The sequence below is a fragment of the Microcebus murinus genome, chromosome 20, assembly GCF_040939455.1.
Source record: "Microcebus murinus isolate Inina chromosome 20, M.murinus_Inina_mat1.0, whole genome shotgun sequence".
Taxonomy (NCBI): Eukaryota; Metazoa; Chordata; class Mammalia; order Primates; family Cheirogaleidae; genus Microcebus; species Microcebus murinus.
In genome coordinates, this window is record NC_134123.1 from 7,687,327 (window position 1) to 7,703,798 (window position 16,472).

The window sequence follows — 16,472 nt, forward strand, 5'->3', positions numbered from 1 at the left end:
AGGCTAGTTTCGAACTCCTGACCTTGAGCGATCCTCCCACCTCGGCCTCCCAGAGTGCTAGGATTACAGGTGTGAGCCACCACACCCGGCCACATTTTGGTTATATTTTATGTCTTTGCCTCACCCAAGGGAGGGTTAGAGGCATGCCCTTCCCTCCTACAATGCTCACCGTGTCCTTTAGTTGTGAGTTTACCCCCCCAACCCCCTAATCCCTGGAGAATATTTCTACCATCTGACCACCATAGTACTAATCAGTGCCAATTTGATGGCGAGTACAAGTGGAACCTATTCTTCTAATCTTGTGCTACCTCACTTTGGATAATGGTCTCAAGGTCAATCTAGGAAAATATAAGAGGTGCTAGACCACTGTTGTTTCTTATAATTGAGTAATATTCCATTGTATACATATACCAAATTTTAATAATCCATTCATGAATTGACGGGCACTTGGGTTGTTTCCACAACCTTGCAATAGTGAATTGTGCTTCCGTAAACATTTGGGTACAGATGTCTTTATTATAGACTGTTTGAAGTTTTTTAAGCTTTTGGATAGTAGATTCATGTCTTTCATCAGATTTGGGGAAATTGGGCCATTATTTCTTTAAATATTCTTTCTGTTCTTTTCTCTCTCTCCCCCTCCTCATGGGATGCTCACACTGTTTACTTTGGTCTGCTTGATGTTATCTCACATGTTTTTCAGGCTCTGTTCTCTTATTTTTTTTTCTTTTTGACCCTCATTAGATAATTTTAATTGTCTTCAAGTTTGCTGATTCTTTCCTCTGTTTGCTCAAATCTCCCATTGAACCACTCTAGTGAATTTTTTATTTCAGTTATTATACTTTTCAGCTCCAGCATTTCTATTTGGTTACTTCTTTTTTTTTTTTTTTGAGACAGAGTCTTGCTCTGTCACCAGGGCTAGAATGCCATGGTATCAGCCTAGCTCACAGCAACCTCAAACTCCTGGGCTCATGCAATCCTCCTGTCTCAGCCTCCCGAGGAGCTAGGACTACAGGCGCATATTTGGTTACTTTTAAGATATTCTGTCTTTGTATTGATATTCTCATTTTGTTCATATACTATTTTCCTGGTTTACTGTCCATTCTTAGGCCATGATTTCCTTTAGCTGTTTGAGCATATTTAAGACACTCAATTTAAAGTCTTTCTCTATTAAGTCCAGTATCTATCTGTCTTCCTCAGGGACAATTTGTCAAATTATTTCCCTTTGAATGGCCTACACTTTCTTAACTTCTGTGTATGCTTTGAGTGTTTGTGTGTGTGTGTCTGAGAAAACTGTACATTTGATATTATGGTATATTGTGGTAACTCTGGAAATAAGATTTCCCCCTTCCCCTATCATTTGCTGTTCTTGATTTTTGAGGGCTGGAGTCATTTATTTGGTGACTTCTTCAAACTATTATATTTTCTGCCATGACTGTATTTCTTGTTGCGTGTAATCATTGAAGTCTCTGTTACTTTAGTGTTTTAATATAGATTTCCCTGAGTGCTAAGAATATTTTTTTTGCATTGCCTTTTTTAAAAAAAATTCAGCATTCTCTTCGTTGTTGTAAATCTTTGGCTGTTTTCCAGAGTTCTGATAAAGTTGGTTCTAACAGTTCCTGCTTGGTTTTTGATGTGTCTGTGGAGCGATAGGTGTTTGGAGCTGCTTGGTCTGCCATTTTGCTCTCATGCCTGGTTTTTGTAGTGACCTGAGGCCGTTATGGCTGAAGCAAAGGGGTGAGCAAGAGGGAAGAGTAGTTAGAAGTGAAGGTAGAGAGCTGTTCATTTGGGGCTAGTGGGCTGTAATGTATGAATTTACAAGTCATAGTAAGGATTTCAGCTTTTAATGTGAGTGAGGTAAAGAGTTATTGGAGGGTTGTGAGAAGAGTGACCTGAAATGACTTGCATTTTAATAAGATCGCTCTAGCTGCTAGCTGCTATTTTGAAACAGGGTAAGGGGAAAATAACAGGCTACCAGTTGCCAATCAGGTGTCCAAGAGAAGTTGAGTAGTTTGTTAGGTATATAATCTTGGACTTAAGATAAAGATATATATTTAATAGATATAAATTTGGGAATCACCAACATGTAGGTGATATTTAAAGCCATGAGACTGGGTGAAATCACCTTGGAAGTGAATACAGATTGAAAAGAGAAGAGGTTGGGGTATTCCAACATTTATAGATTTGAATCTATATAAAAGAGACTGAAGATGAACAGTCAAAAAAGTAGGAAAGAAACTAGATGAATGTCATTCTAACAAGTAAAGTTAAGTATTTCAAGGAGGAGTAGGTGATAACTATACCAAATGCTGCTGATGGATAATGTTAGATGAGTTCTGAAAAATGCCCCTTGAATTTAGTGATGTGGAGGTCAGTATGCCTTTGGTCAGATCGGTTGGTGAAGTAATGGAAATAATACTTAATTTAAAGAGAATGGCAAGGAATGCATTGAAGATAGCAAATATAAACAAATTTCTGAAGTTTTGTTGCAAAGGGGAAGAAAGAAGGGAGGAAATTGGAGGGAAATAACAGTTACTTTATGCTGATGGGAATGATCTAGTAGAATGAAACAAATTGATGGCTCAGGAGAGAAAAGTAAGAATTACTAGGTGGGAGTGGGGAAGGAAGGCAGAGAAAGGAGAGTAAGTTTTTTACTGTTTATTACAAGAACTAAACATTTTTCAACTTAAAGAAATCTGAAAGAGTAGAGGAACTTTTAAAAAAAATAATGTTGGCCAAGCATGGTGGCTCATGCCTGTAATTCCAGCACTTTGGGAGGCTAAGGTGGGAGAATCACTTAAGCCCAGGAATTTGAGACCACCCTGGGCAACACAGTGAGACACCATTTCTGAAATAATAATAATAATTAAAAAATATATTAGCCAGGCATGGTGGCATGGTAGTCCCAGTTGCTCAGGAGGCTGAGGTAGGAGAATTGCTTGAGCCCAAGAGTTTGAGGCTGAGACTGAGGCTGCAGTGAACTATGATTGTGCCACTGCACTCTAGCCTGGGCAAGAAAGCAAGACCCCATCTCTAAAAAAAAAGTAATGTCCTCTAATAATTTTAGATCTATTTGTGATGTAGTAGAGGGAAATTGTTCAGAAATACTTCAGCACTTCAGCTTGTTAAGTAGGAGACTCAGTTATTCAGGTATGTGAATATCTCTGTATTCTAGCAGGTAAGGTCCCCAGGAAAGGAGAAATCAGGTTGAAAACCCAAATGGGAGGCTGGGTGTGGTAGCTCACACCTGTAATCCTAGCACTCTGGGAGGCTGAGGTGGGAAGATCACTTGAGGTCAGGAGTTCAAGACCAGCCTGAGCAAAAGTGAGACCTGTCTCTACTAAAAATAGAAAACTTAGCAGGGCATGGTGGCACATGCCTGTAATCCCAGCTGCTCTGGAGGCTGAGGCAGGAGGATCACGGGTCCAACCTGAGCAAAAGTGAGACCTGTCTCTACTAAAAATAGAAAACTTAGCAGGGCATGGTGGCACATGCCTGTAATCCCAGCTGCTCTGGAGGCTGAGGCAGGAGGATCACGGGTCCAACCTGAGCAAAAGTGAGACCTGTCTCTACTAAAAATAGAAAACTTAGCAGGGCATGGTGGCACATGCCTGTAATCCCAGCTGCTCTGGAGGCTGAGGCAGGAGGATCACGGGTCCAAGAGTTTAAAGTTGCAATGAGCAGGGAGACAGACTGAGACTCTGTCTCAAAAAAAACAAAAACCTGAATGGGAAGAGTACAGGTCCTTGCTTGCTTCAATCCTTACTGGAGACAGAATTTAGCAGTTCTTGTTACCTTTTAATGGACTAGCCCTAAGAAACTAAGGGACAATATTGAATCTGTCTTAATTTATATTGATATCCTTTCATTTCATTTAATATTTATTGCTCAAAAGTCTCTGGGCTTCCTGTTCTTTTTTTTTAGACAGAGTCTCGCTTTGTTGCCCAGGCTAGAGTGAGTGCCGTGGCGTCAGCCTAGCTCACAGCAACCTCAAACTCCTAGGCTCAAGCAATCCTACTGCCTCAGCCTCCCGAGTAGCTGGGACTATAGGCATGTGCCACCATGCCCGGCTAATTTTTTCTATATGTATTAGTTGGCCAATTAATTTCTTTCTATTTATAGTAGAGACGGGGTCTTGCTCTTGCTCAGGCTGGTTTCAAACTCCTGACCTGGAGCAATCTACCCGCCTTGGCCTCCCAGAGTGCTAGGATTACAGGCGTGAGCCACAGTGCCCGGCCTTCCTGTTCTTTTTTTAAAAAATTGTAGATATTCTAAATTTCAAATTCCATTTTTCACTGATACTCTGATAGTTCTTGAGTTGTCATGTGACATTCTAAAGCAAACTTTTCCTCAATTCTAATGTCAATTACTATAATTAATGATAATAAAAACATCTGGCTTTTGTATGTAAAGAATTTTAATATGCATTATATCATTTAATCATTATATCAAGTATGTAAGATAAGCAGAGGATTTTTTTTGTTGATTGTTTGGTTTTTATTTTTCTTCAGGTCCCTAATAATAAGGAACTTTGTGGATAACAGTATACATCTCCTAAAGTTTATCATTTGTGACACAGTCAGTAAGGATCATTTTAGATAAATTTTGAAGTTTTAAATTTTGATTGATATCACAATAGCATACCTTCAAAAGAATTTTTTCTCAAGTCATTTAAAAAATGTTTACCCTAGAGTTTTTATTTATTTTAAAATTTTACAGGACTGTAATTTTTACCATATTAGCTTATTTTAACATTGTCATAAGTTTCAAAGTTGTATTGGATAGGTAAAATATTTTATTTGAGAAGATCTGCAGACTTCCACTGTAACTTAACCAAATCTTCCAAAGTAATGGCATTTGCTTTTTCTCAGAAAAATCTACCTTGGCAAGTAAAATTAGTTGGCAGTTCAGTTGAAGAAACTAAGTTTTTAAGTGACCACTATAACCTTCATTCTTATCCAAAAGATATAACAGAAAATTAGAAGTTTTAAAATAATTTTGCCCTTTTAATTTTTTCTTCTTAAAATAGCTTGTTGATATATAAATCAGATACCGTATAAGTCAGCCATTTAAAGTATATAATTCAATGGCTCTTAGAATATTCTGAGGTATTTATCACAGCCAATTTTAGAACATTTTCATTACCCTAAAAAAAAAAGCCTATAACCTGTAGTCAACACTTACCAATCACCAATCCCTCCTTCCCCCCACCCCAACACCCAGCCCTAGTTTATTCCCAATCTACTTTCTGTCTATATATTTACCTACTCTTGACCTTTCATGTCAGTGGAATCATATAATATGCTGTCCTTTGTGACTGGCCTCTTTCACTTAGCATAATGTTTTCAAAGTTCGTCTATGTTGTAATATGTATCAGTACTTCATTTCTTTTTCTTGCTGAATGATATTTCATTTTATCAATATAACACATTTTATTTATTCATTCATCAGTTGGTGAACACTTGAGTTGTTTCCTCTTTTGGACTATTGTGAATAATTTTGGAGTGAACGTCGGCATATAAGTATCAGTTTGAGTCCCTGCTTTCATTTACTTTGGATATATACCAAGCAGTGGAATTGCTGGATCATATGGTAGTTATATGTGTAACCTTTTTGCTGGATCATGTGACAACTATGTTTAACATTTGGAGGAACTCTCAGACTGTTTTCCAGAGTAGCTACATTCCCACTAGTAATGTGTGAGTTACAACTTCTCCATGTCCTTGTCAACAGTTGTTGTTTTCTGGGTTTCTCTTTTCCCATCAGAGTGGTTGTCATTTAGGGTTTTGATTCACTTTCTCCTAATAGCTAATGATATTGTGCATTTTTTCATGTGCCTATTGGCCATTTGATTATCTTCTTTGGAGAAATGTCTATTCAGATCCTTTGTTAATTTTTTAATTTGAGTTATCTTATTATTGAGATGTAGGAATTTTTTATATATGCTAGATACAAGTCCCCTATCAGATATATGATTTGCAAACATTTTCTCCCATTCTGCTTTTTCTCGCATGGGTTGTCTTTTTACTTTCTTGATGGTGTTCTTTGAAGCACAAAAGTTTTTAATTTTGGTGAAGTTGCCCATAAACTTTTTATATCAAAACCTTTTCAGTTTTGCTTAAATAAAAAATATAGTAACCTTCTGACCAATATAACAGGAGTATTTTCTGGCACATATTATATAATGTAGTGCAGTCCTATAATTAGAAGATAATATATTCTAATAGCTTTACTATATTTGCTTTTCCTAAAACTATATTGATGCATATTTAGATTGTGGTTAGCTATTATTTCCAAATCTTCTTTTTCTCTACTTAATTTGTACTTTGTGAATTATTTTTTTATTCTGTAGGTTAAGTGACAACTTTAGTACCGGGGTTTTTATCACTTCAACTTCACCTTTCTAGTATGGCATTTTATCTTATTTTTATAGTATGATTTTTTTCCCCAGTTAGCATTATTTTTAAGTTCTAAATATTTTTTCAATTTCATACACAGATGCTCCTTAACTTGAGATGGAGTTACATCTCAGTAAACCCATTGTAAGTTGAAAATATTATAAGTCAAAAATGCATTTAATACACCTAACCTACCAAACACCATAGCTTAGCCTAGCTACCACAAACATGCTCAGAACACTTGCGTTAGCCCACAATGGTTAATCGACAAAATTATCTAACACAAAGCCTAGTTTATAATAAAGTGTTGAATATCTCATGTAATTTATTTAATATTGTTACAAAAGTGAAAAATAGAGTGGTTGTATGGGTACTTGAAGAATGATTTCTACTGAATTCATATCACTTTCACACCATCATAAAGCTGGAAAATCTTGTCTAACCATCGTAAGTCGGGGACCATCTGTAATTTAATATCATCTTCAATTTAAGGAACACATTTTGAAATTCTTAGATCAGTTAAAGATATAATATAAATTGATCTATAGGCCTATAAACCTTGTTGAAACCTAATAAGTAACTTTGGGGTACTATACTAAAGCCAAGTATTCTCATATGTCAGGATTCATAAAATATCAAAATCAGAAGAGACTTTAAAGGTTAGCCAATCAGTCACCAATATACTGCTAGACTCCTCTATATAGTATCTCTATGGAGGGCTTGATTAACTTGAGTGTGCAATCTTAGTGATAAGGAGTTCATTATCTTTCTCTTTGACTAGCTCTAACTATTTTAAATTTCTTTCTTATATTAAGGCAAAGCAATTTTCCCTATAATTTTCTGGTCTCTATTATTTTAGAGCTTCCGTTTAGAGGCCCACAGATAGCATGGGAAATGGCATGACAAAATGAACAATAAGGACATGTTAGAAGGATAACAAGTAGGTTGGTATAATTAGATTGTAGAATATGTGGAGAGAGTGAGGCTGGTGATTGAAGATGAGAAAATTCCTGGAAGTCCAGGATGCAGCTGGAAAGATGGTACTGAACATAAAGATTTAAAAGCTGGCAGCATATAGATGATGGAGGATAACATGACCTAGGGAGAATATCTAGATTGAGAAAAGGACTGAGGAGAGAGAAACTTTGAGAAGCATGATTTCCAATCACTTCACAAATCTGGTTTACTGTCCCTTGAGTATGTCATGTTTTGTCCACATTCTTCTTTAATGAGATACTCAGATCTGGATATATACCCATATTTGCTGCGACCAGCATATATGAACATGACATTTTGTCTAACCAGTATTCTATTGATGGACATGTAGGTTATAGTCAGTCTTTTGCTAGAGCAAATAATGCTTCAGTAAATAACCTTCTGTCATCTCACTCATATATAAGCATATTTGTAGAATAAATTATTAGAACAGAATTTGCTAAGGCAAAGAGTATTAAAAATTTATGAATATTGGCTAATTTGTCTCCTTAGAGGTTTTACAATTTAGATTCTTACCAGGAGGAGTGTATGAGAGGGTTTATTTTTTCCCCCACAGCTTTACCAACATGTATTACTAAACTTTGGAATCCTTGTCAGTCTGATAGGTAAAAAATAATACATCAGTATTGTTCTAATTTGCATTTCTCTTATTTTAAATGAGTGTATAAACTATATCCTTTGCCCATTTTTCTATTAGGCTATTGGTATTTTTCTTATTTATTTATAGGAAACTTTGATGTATTATAAAATGAGTACTTCATCAGTAAATTGCAAATATTTCACAGTTTGCTATTTTTCTTTTATAATCTATTTTATGAATCTTTTCATAAAGTTATTTAATTCATATAATTTAATCCATGGATCTTTAATGACATCCAGATTTCATGCCATGGACAGAAACCAAGGTATCATTTTCCACATTTTCTGCTAGTACGTTCTTGGTTTTTCATTTTTGACATTTATACACCTTTAATCTGTTTGGAATTAATCTTGGTTTGAGAAGCAAGGTATGGGTTCTAACTATATTTCTTTCCAAACGGTCTCCCAATTATCCTGTTTATTTTATAGTTCCTTTTGCCCCCAATTTGAGCTACTAAATTACTTTCTATTGTGTATAATTTATCTGCCTGCCTTCTCATGTGCTGATACCATTGTGTTTTGATTTATGAGATTTTGTAATGATTTAATATTTGGTAGGATTAGTTCTTCCTCATTGCTCTTCTCTTTAAGCTCTTCCTGGCTTTGCTTTTTGTCTGCTTTTCTGTATTAACTTTAGAAACACCTTGTCTACCTCTGAAATAAACTTAGAATTTTTATTGAAACCACATTGATTTCATAAATTAGCATAGGGAAAACTCATACATATTTATAAAGTGTTCTATCCAAGAGCATGGTATATAAAGGATTTGAATTTGCTGACAACATTTAAAAATCAAGAAATTTCCCATAGAAGTCTAGATTTCCTGTTCCTCTTTAAAAATTAGAAGTACCAATTAACTAAAGCTGACTATTGGCTGGCTACACCTTTGTACTTTTTAGCTAATTCTCTTCTGGCCAGCTACATTCATTCATGTTACTTGAGTTTGCAACCTGAATGTACTTGTAGAGTTGATTATCTGTGCTGAAAGCAGGACTTGATAGTTACACATTATTAGATTTGATCTATGACTCCATCTTCTTGAGATTGTTTTGTATCTTGAGTCTTATTGACTGTGTATTAATTCTCCCAACCTAAAATTACCTTGTTAAGCAAACTTCCTACACCTTCATTTAAAGTCTGATAATAAATACTGAGCCAGACAGGTTGAGGGTAGAAATTCTGTGGTACACTCCTGGAAAATTAATTTAACTAGTATTATTCTAGTGTGATTATTTACTAGCATATTGGCACATGATTTTAGCATTAAGCTAGTAAACTTTGTCAAATTCTATACTGTCTACCAGTCATGTACTTAGAAGCCCTAGGGGAGCCATAAGCAAATGAGTAATTTGGGTGCCAGTAGTTAAAGATTTATCCCTTTAAACATTAAACCTTTTATTATGGCCCTTTTAGGTAGAATTTTTCATATCATAAACTGGGAATATTTAGCCTATAGCTTTGAAAAGAGAAGTTTTAGGAGAGACAAAAGTCTTTAAGAATTTGAAGGTTTGTCGTAAGAAAAAGGGATTAGGTTTATTTTAAATAATCTCAAAGGAGATGCCTTAGGAAGGCAGGGAGGAAATTGACGTGTTGTAAAGAACTTTTTAATACGTATTCAAGTATAGTTGGAATGCCATAATAGGAGTTCTTTCTACAAGTTCACAGAACAGCTTTTTTTTAAAAAAAAAAAAAAGGAAAGAAATAAAATGGTGAAGTCACTTAAGTTTGCCAGCGTTTTATTTTGCCAAGTAAGGATATTCTTTAAAATGACTAATATCCTCTATCATTATCATTTTATTTAAAAAGGTGTTTCCCAGTACAGCTTAGGTGTTTTTGGTCACTGTCTTAGAAAGAGTTGCTATTCACTTTCTAAAAATAACTTCAAATATTAATAGCCACCAGTGAGAATAATTTCACCATAGTAAAAATGCTAGTCAAATGAGAAGAAATTTTTTTTTTTTAGACAGAGTCTCACTTTGTTGCCCAGGCTAGGCTAGAGTGAGTGCCGTGGTGTCAGCCTAGCTCACAGCAACCTCAAACTCCTGGACTCAAGCAATCCTACTATTGCCTCAGCCTCCCAAGTAGCTGGGACTACAGGCATGCACCACCATGCCCGGCTAATTTTTTCTATATATATTAGTTGGCCAATTAATTTCTTTCTATTTATAGTAGAGACAGGGTCTCGCTCCTGCTCAGGGTGGTTTTGAACTCCTGACCTCGAGCAATCCGCCCGCCTCGGCCTCCCAAAGTGCTAGGATTACAGGCGTGAGCCACCACACCCGGCCCAAAGAAGAAATTTTAAGGAGTGAAATAGCTTCCTACTGCCTCTAGGATAAAGTCCAGTTTTCTTAACAAGGCTAATAAAGTCTTAGATATCTAACCTCTATTTACCTCTCAACTTCTCCTTCATTTGGCTAATAGAATTCTCTCACCATACTACACTATTGAGTAGTTCCCAAAATGCCATGGCCTGCCTCACTTCTGGACGTTTCTACAGTGTTGCCTGTGCTCTTGCCAGTTTTAGGTATAATGGAAGGGAGTGAGGGAATTGTATTAATAAAAGCCCTGTTTCCTAACCTAAATTGGCATTATAGATTACTGGTAGAGACAAGAGTTTACCTTTGCTATCACTTTAGAATTCACCTTTAAGGAGACAGGAGTATAGTTAATAGATTTTGCTATTGTTATTTTTATTTGTTTGTTTTTCTTTACAGATAAGAACAAAAATTATATCATCTTCTCAAGGTCATATAGCTAAAAGGTGGTAGAGCCAGGACTCAGGTCTAGAGTTTTTTTTTTTTGTTGTTTGTTTGAAAAATTTAAGTCTAATCTTTTTTCTAATTCCCATGCATTCATTCATTTAGCAAAAGTTTATTACGTGACTAGTATGCTAGACAACATGCTAAGGACACAAAGATGATAAGGGTATTCCTTTTCTCTAATGGTGTACAGTCTAGTAGAGAGAATAGATGATCTTAACTACGATGCAATATGATTCGTGGTATTCGTAGACTACTAGACTGAGACATGAGTCAGGAGACTTTCCATGGAAGATAAATCCTAAACTGAATTTTCCCTAAGTATAGATTTTTAAGTAACTGTGAGTAGTTCATAGACAAAGTAAAAGTTAACATAACACAAATACTGTATAGAGGCCAGGCGCTGTGGCTCACACCTATAAACCTAGCACTCTGGGAGGCCGAGGCGGGCGGATTGCTCAAGGTCAGGAGTTCAAAACCAGCCTGAGCAAGAGCGAGACCCCGTCTCTACTATAAATACAAAGAAATTAATTAGCCAACTAATATATATAGAAAAAATTAGCCGGGCATGGTGCCACATGCCTGTAGTCCCAGCTACTCAGGAGGCTGAGGCAATAGTAGGATTGCTTGAGCCTAGGAGTTTGAGGTTGCTGTGAGCTAGGCCGATGCCATGGCACTCACCCTAGCCTGGGCAACAAAGCAAGACTCTGTCTCAAAAAAAAAAAAAAAATTACTGTATAGATGTGCTAAAGGGCTGACTAGAGGACTGAATAATCTAGTAGGGATCAATGGTTATCAGGTGAAAAAAACTATTAATGTATAGAATATATTGGGAAGACTAATTTTTTATTAGAAAAATATAAGGAACCTATTTGCAGAATACAGACATGTCTTGGAGCAAAAGCAACTATTAAACACTGAGGAAAGTCAGTTTGCCATGGAAGTAATTTTGTGTATATAAATTCTGTTATAGATTGCATATTCAGTTATCTTATTTTTACTCTTAAGGACCAACTCAAATGTTACCTCATCTCTATGTCTTTCCTGACCTTTTCCAGATATATTAATTTCTATCCAATCTGTGCTATCAAATATAGTGCTTGTATACATCTCTACTAAGCCATCTATCACACTGTTTATGTGGTTTGTTTCTCTTTAGATTAAGAGTTTTTTGAAGGCAAGAATTTTGAAATTTGAATCCATTTTGTATGGTCATCATATAGTTGGCATTGAATAAATATAGAAATAAAGATAAATAATTTGATTTTTATTCTAAATACTTGTCTCAACCTTAAAAGAACTGTCCCCCATGTATACTATTTTAATGTGCATGATTGATAAGGTCCCATAAAACAATGATTCAGTTTATATTTCTGCTTTTATTTTCTATTGCTTTACTTTCCATTTTTCTCTCTATATATACCCTCTACAATGGCCGTATTGTTCCTTAAACATGTACTTTCTTGCTGCCATTTCTTTATTTCTGAATCTTTTACCTGGGTTTCCCTTCTAATCCCTATATAAGGACCCTCTCAAATGCTACCTATTCTAAGAAGCTTCTCCTGAATAACTGGCTAAGTAGACTCTCTTCTCTTTATGAATTACTTTATAGATGAACTTATACCTCTCTTAGGCCACATTTACCATATTTTATTCAACATATAATATGTTTTGCTTATGCCATCCCCTATCCCTCCCTATTTAGAGTTAACTTTCTGAGAGCAAGGACTTTTTATAGTTTATGCAAAGATACTTTGAATGTAATTGACGGTATATAAATATGTGCTTAATTAAATAAGTTAAAATTAGACTGATGTGATGTTTTTATAAAGCTGGAGAATGGTACAGACTTTTACCAGAATGAATTAAGACCGTAGATCTTAAAGAGGAATTTGAGCATTGTAACATCTATAGGATAACTATTCAAATAAGAAAACATGGTTTAGTAGATTTTGTGGGCATTTTTTCTATAATTATCTTTTAGTCCCTATTTTTATAACTAAGATTGACTACTGTCTTGTCACAAATGAAATGTAGATCATCTCTTATAGTACTAATTATTTTTATAGTACTGATGTCTTTGTTCATCTTCTTTACCATTAGATGTTTCTCCTCTGTCCTTGCCTTTATCAAAGAACAAATAACATGTTGGTAATGATCTATTTATTAGTCTATATTCCCCTTTAGAGTTCCTTTATTATTCATCATCTTAATAACTAGAAATTATCTATCAACAAATATATATTGGATGAATAAATAAAATTATTTTATTAATTAAAATTACCACATCTCATGTTTTGGGTAAGCCTCAGGTTATATAAATATAGAAAACACTCTCTGTTTTAGTTAACCTAGCATAATGTACAAAAATTCAAAGACCACAGCAGTCTCTCCTATATAGAATGTTACTACTGTGGTATATCATAAATTTATTTCCAGAATAGTCTTTTAAAAATTCTCTATTTTTAATGAATAAAACAAACATAGAAAGCTATAGTAAATCAGTATGAATTCAGAATGTTTTATATTTATATTTTAAATTCACTGTTACCACAACAAGAAGAAATAGAAATACATGAATTTATATCATTCAAGTAATCTAATCTACAATTGGGCAATAGTTTTCTGTAGTTCTGGGTTCTGAATTCTTTTTTTTTTTCAATGCAAGCTTTTTATTCTCAAGCTTTGCCAACACTTAAAGAAATATTTTCTTTGAAGAAAAGTGCATTACATCTTTCAATTCACTTTAACACTTCTTGCTTAAAACTTCAATAGTAGTTCCAATTGAAATTCTAAAACTTCAACTGTAATGCCCATGTTCCTAACACTAATTCTTAACCTCATACTGTATTTTAAAATAACTTCATTTTCCATCTAGATTTTCCCCTAAAGGGGGAAAAAAACAATATAATCTAAATACAGCAAAAAAAAAAAAATGTTTAGGATCTTGAATTCTAGGCAGTTAAAAAAACTCTGCCAAAAGATTATATTTAGGACTAGAATACCACAATGGCAGAACAACTTAAGAATTGGGATACTAAAACAAAAAGTACTAAGCAATCCAGTAGTCAAGAACTTGTGAGTCGTTTCCTCACTGCAGAGGAAGGCTGCCCCAAACAGCTGTGGTACAGTCAGGCAGCTGTAGCACACAGCTCCATCTAGGTGGAAAGGTCGAGGTCAGAGGCAGGTGAGCAGACCGAGGTCAGCCTGCCCATCCTTGAAATAAAAGCAAAGCACAAACTGTAGCTGTGTGGTCTTGGGGATATGCAGACCTCAGTGGAAAGCCTGACTGTGGGACTGCAAACACGCTGGGCACTCTTGGTTTTGGAGGAGTGGAGCCCAGATCTGCACCTCCATTCTGATATCCCTCCTGGCCTCTGGATCTCGATGTGTTGAGGCTGTGCCAGCCCAGTCATTCTGGCCAATGCCAACACCATAAGGCGATCTTCACAGGTTAATGGTCGCCTTCCTAGCTAAGACCCCAGCATCTCCTTAGAGGGGTGGTTTCCAGCAGGCACACTCCTTGCAGACCAAGCCCACTGCAGGCAGCTGAATCACCTGAGCCCAGCTGTGCCCAGGTGAGCGGCAGTCCACGCCTGGCCCAACAGGTGAGGCCAGAGGATGGGCTGAATTCTTGAAGTAATACATTCTAATATTCAAGAACTTATTTCAGTCAATTATAAAATGCATTTTTTTTTCACTTTTAATATCTCTGAAATTGGGATGTCTCTCTCAGTTACTGTGCCAGGTAGCTGTCATGGAGGAGTAGTTATTGTCTGTGCCTACACAGACTTATTCATTGCTATTTAAACTGTCATCACTTCATTTGGGCTATGTACCTTGTTACTACAACACATATTTAATTCCTGTTTAAAATGTCTTTGGAGATTACGCTATTATTCAACATTTAACCAAAAAGTTATCGAGTGTGCAGAAAGGCACAGAAACAGAGCAACATAAATCTGATATTAATGAAGCAAATATTTATTGTCAAAGAAATAAAACCAATTCCACATGTTTTTGCAAAGCAACAATCAAATGTTTTATGAACTAAGCAAAGCACTGTAAGACAGAAGACAATGTCAAATCCCATGGAATAAGTCTAAGTCTAAATAAGTTTAAAATTATTTCATTAATAATAAAATAATTGTAAGTGACATAGTATAATAGTTTAATTGACATCATGTTTTTCCTCAAGTTTTATCAACTGATGGTGTATCATCACATTGACTTTAGTATTTTTTATTATATTTCTTACTTGATGTATGTCTTACTTAATCATAAGACGTTGCTTTCCTGATTAATACCTTAGGTATACATAGATGTTCCCTAGTCTAGTGTCTGAAGCTGAATATAAGGTATGTTCTGGAGAAGTTACTTAACCTACCTTACTTTCTGGCTAATGATGTCTTCAGTTCCAACTACATAATCCTCCGTATTCTGGTCTCACAATTAGAAAATCTGGAAAAATAATTTTTTCTATTTGTATTTTACTTTTTCTGAAGTTATATTTTTATTAAAGACTTATATACCATTATGATTGATAAGTCAGTTTCTAGGTAAAATTAATATAGAGTTGATATTTTTTAATTCTCAGATGTTTAAAAATTATTTCCATTCATGGTATCATGGTTCTCTTGCTCATCTACCATGGAAGATCAGACTTCCTGACAGCCAAATGATTTCAATATCCAGAAACAAAAGTAAGCACCTTCATATTGATAGTTTATTCATTACTCCATCCCGAATTTCACCCTGTTAAATCATTTGGAACATATATATTGCTTATTGTATTTATTTACTAAATTGTGTAAATAAATGTGTCCTGAGAATCAAGTTGATGAGAAAACAGTAGGCTTGAGCTAAGCAATACACTTGTATACACTTTGCTTGGGAAATTTATATTTCCTATTGAACCTCTAAAAATAGAAATTCTGGAAGAGTGTCTTAGGTCTTTGTTCATTTTTGAATAATATATAGAGGAACAAGAATTTCCATTTGTGACTCTCTATGTAAGACAGTGGGCACAAAACTGTAAATTATCTTCGTTAAAAATATTTGGACCAATATGAGCCTGGAACAATAATGGTCAGCCATTTCATATTAGCAAGTAACCTGTTAGATTCTTTCTATACATAAATAGCATGTGTATATATATATACACATATACAGATGCTCTTGACTTACGATGGAGTTATGTCCTGATAAACCTGTTGTAAGTTGAAAATGTTGGAAGTCAAAAATATATAATACATCTAACCTACCCTTCCAAACATCATAGCTTAGCCTCTAGTCATAGTTTAGCCTCGTCTACCTTAAAAATGTGCTCAGAGCACTTACATTAACCTACAGTTGGGAAAAATCATCTAGCACAAAGTGTATTTTATAATAAAGTATTGAATATCTCATGTAATTTATTGAATACTATACTGAAAGTGAAAAATGGAATGGTTGTGTGGGTATTTGAAGTATGGTTTCTACTGAAAGCATATCGCTTTCATACAATTAAGTAGAAAAATCGTAAGTCGGACCACAGTAAGTCAGGGATGCCTGTTTATATAAATATAACCATTTTTCTCTTGAGACTATCACAAGACAAGTTTATTGCTTAGCTCAAGCTACTGTTTTCTTATCAACTTGATTCAAAGGACACATTTATTAACATAGTTTAGTAAATATAAT

At 35.1% G+C, this 16,472-nt stretch overlaps 1 protein-coding gene across 13 annotated transcripts in view; it reads left to right on the top strand.

Annotated features, from left to right (window-relative positions):
• Nucleotides 1-16,472, top strand: part of CHD9 (chromodomain helicase DNA binding protein 9) — a 231,291-nt gene that overhangs the window by 72,224 nt on the left and 142,595 nt on the right. Inside the window, exon 3 of one of the 13 annotated variants that reach the window (XM_075995629.1) lies at nucleotides 4,509-4,575. The exons of the other annotated variants lie outside the window; for them this stretch is intronic. The gene's annotated coding sequence lies outside the window, so the exon portion shown is untranslated. The remainder of the gene's footprint in view (nucleotides 1-4,508; nucleotides 4,576-16,472) is intronic. 13 annotated transcript variants of the gene reach the window in all.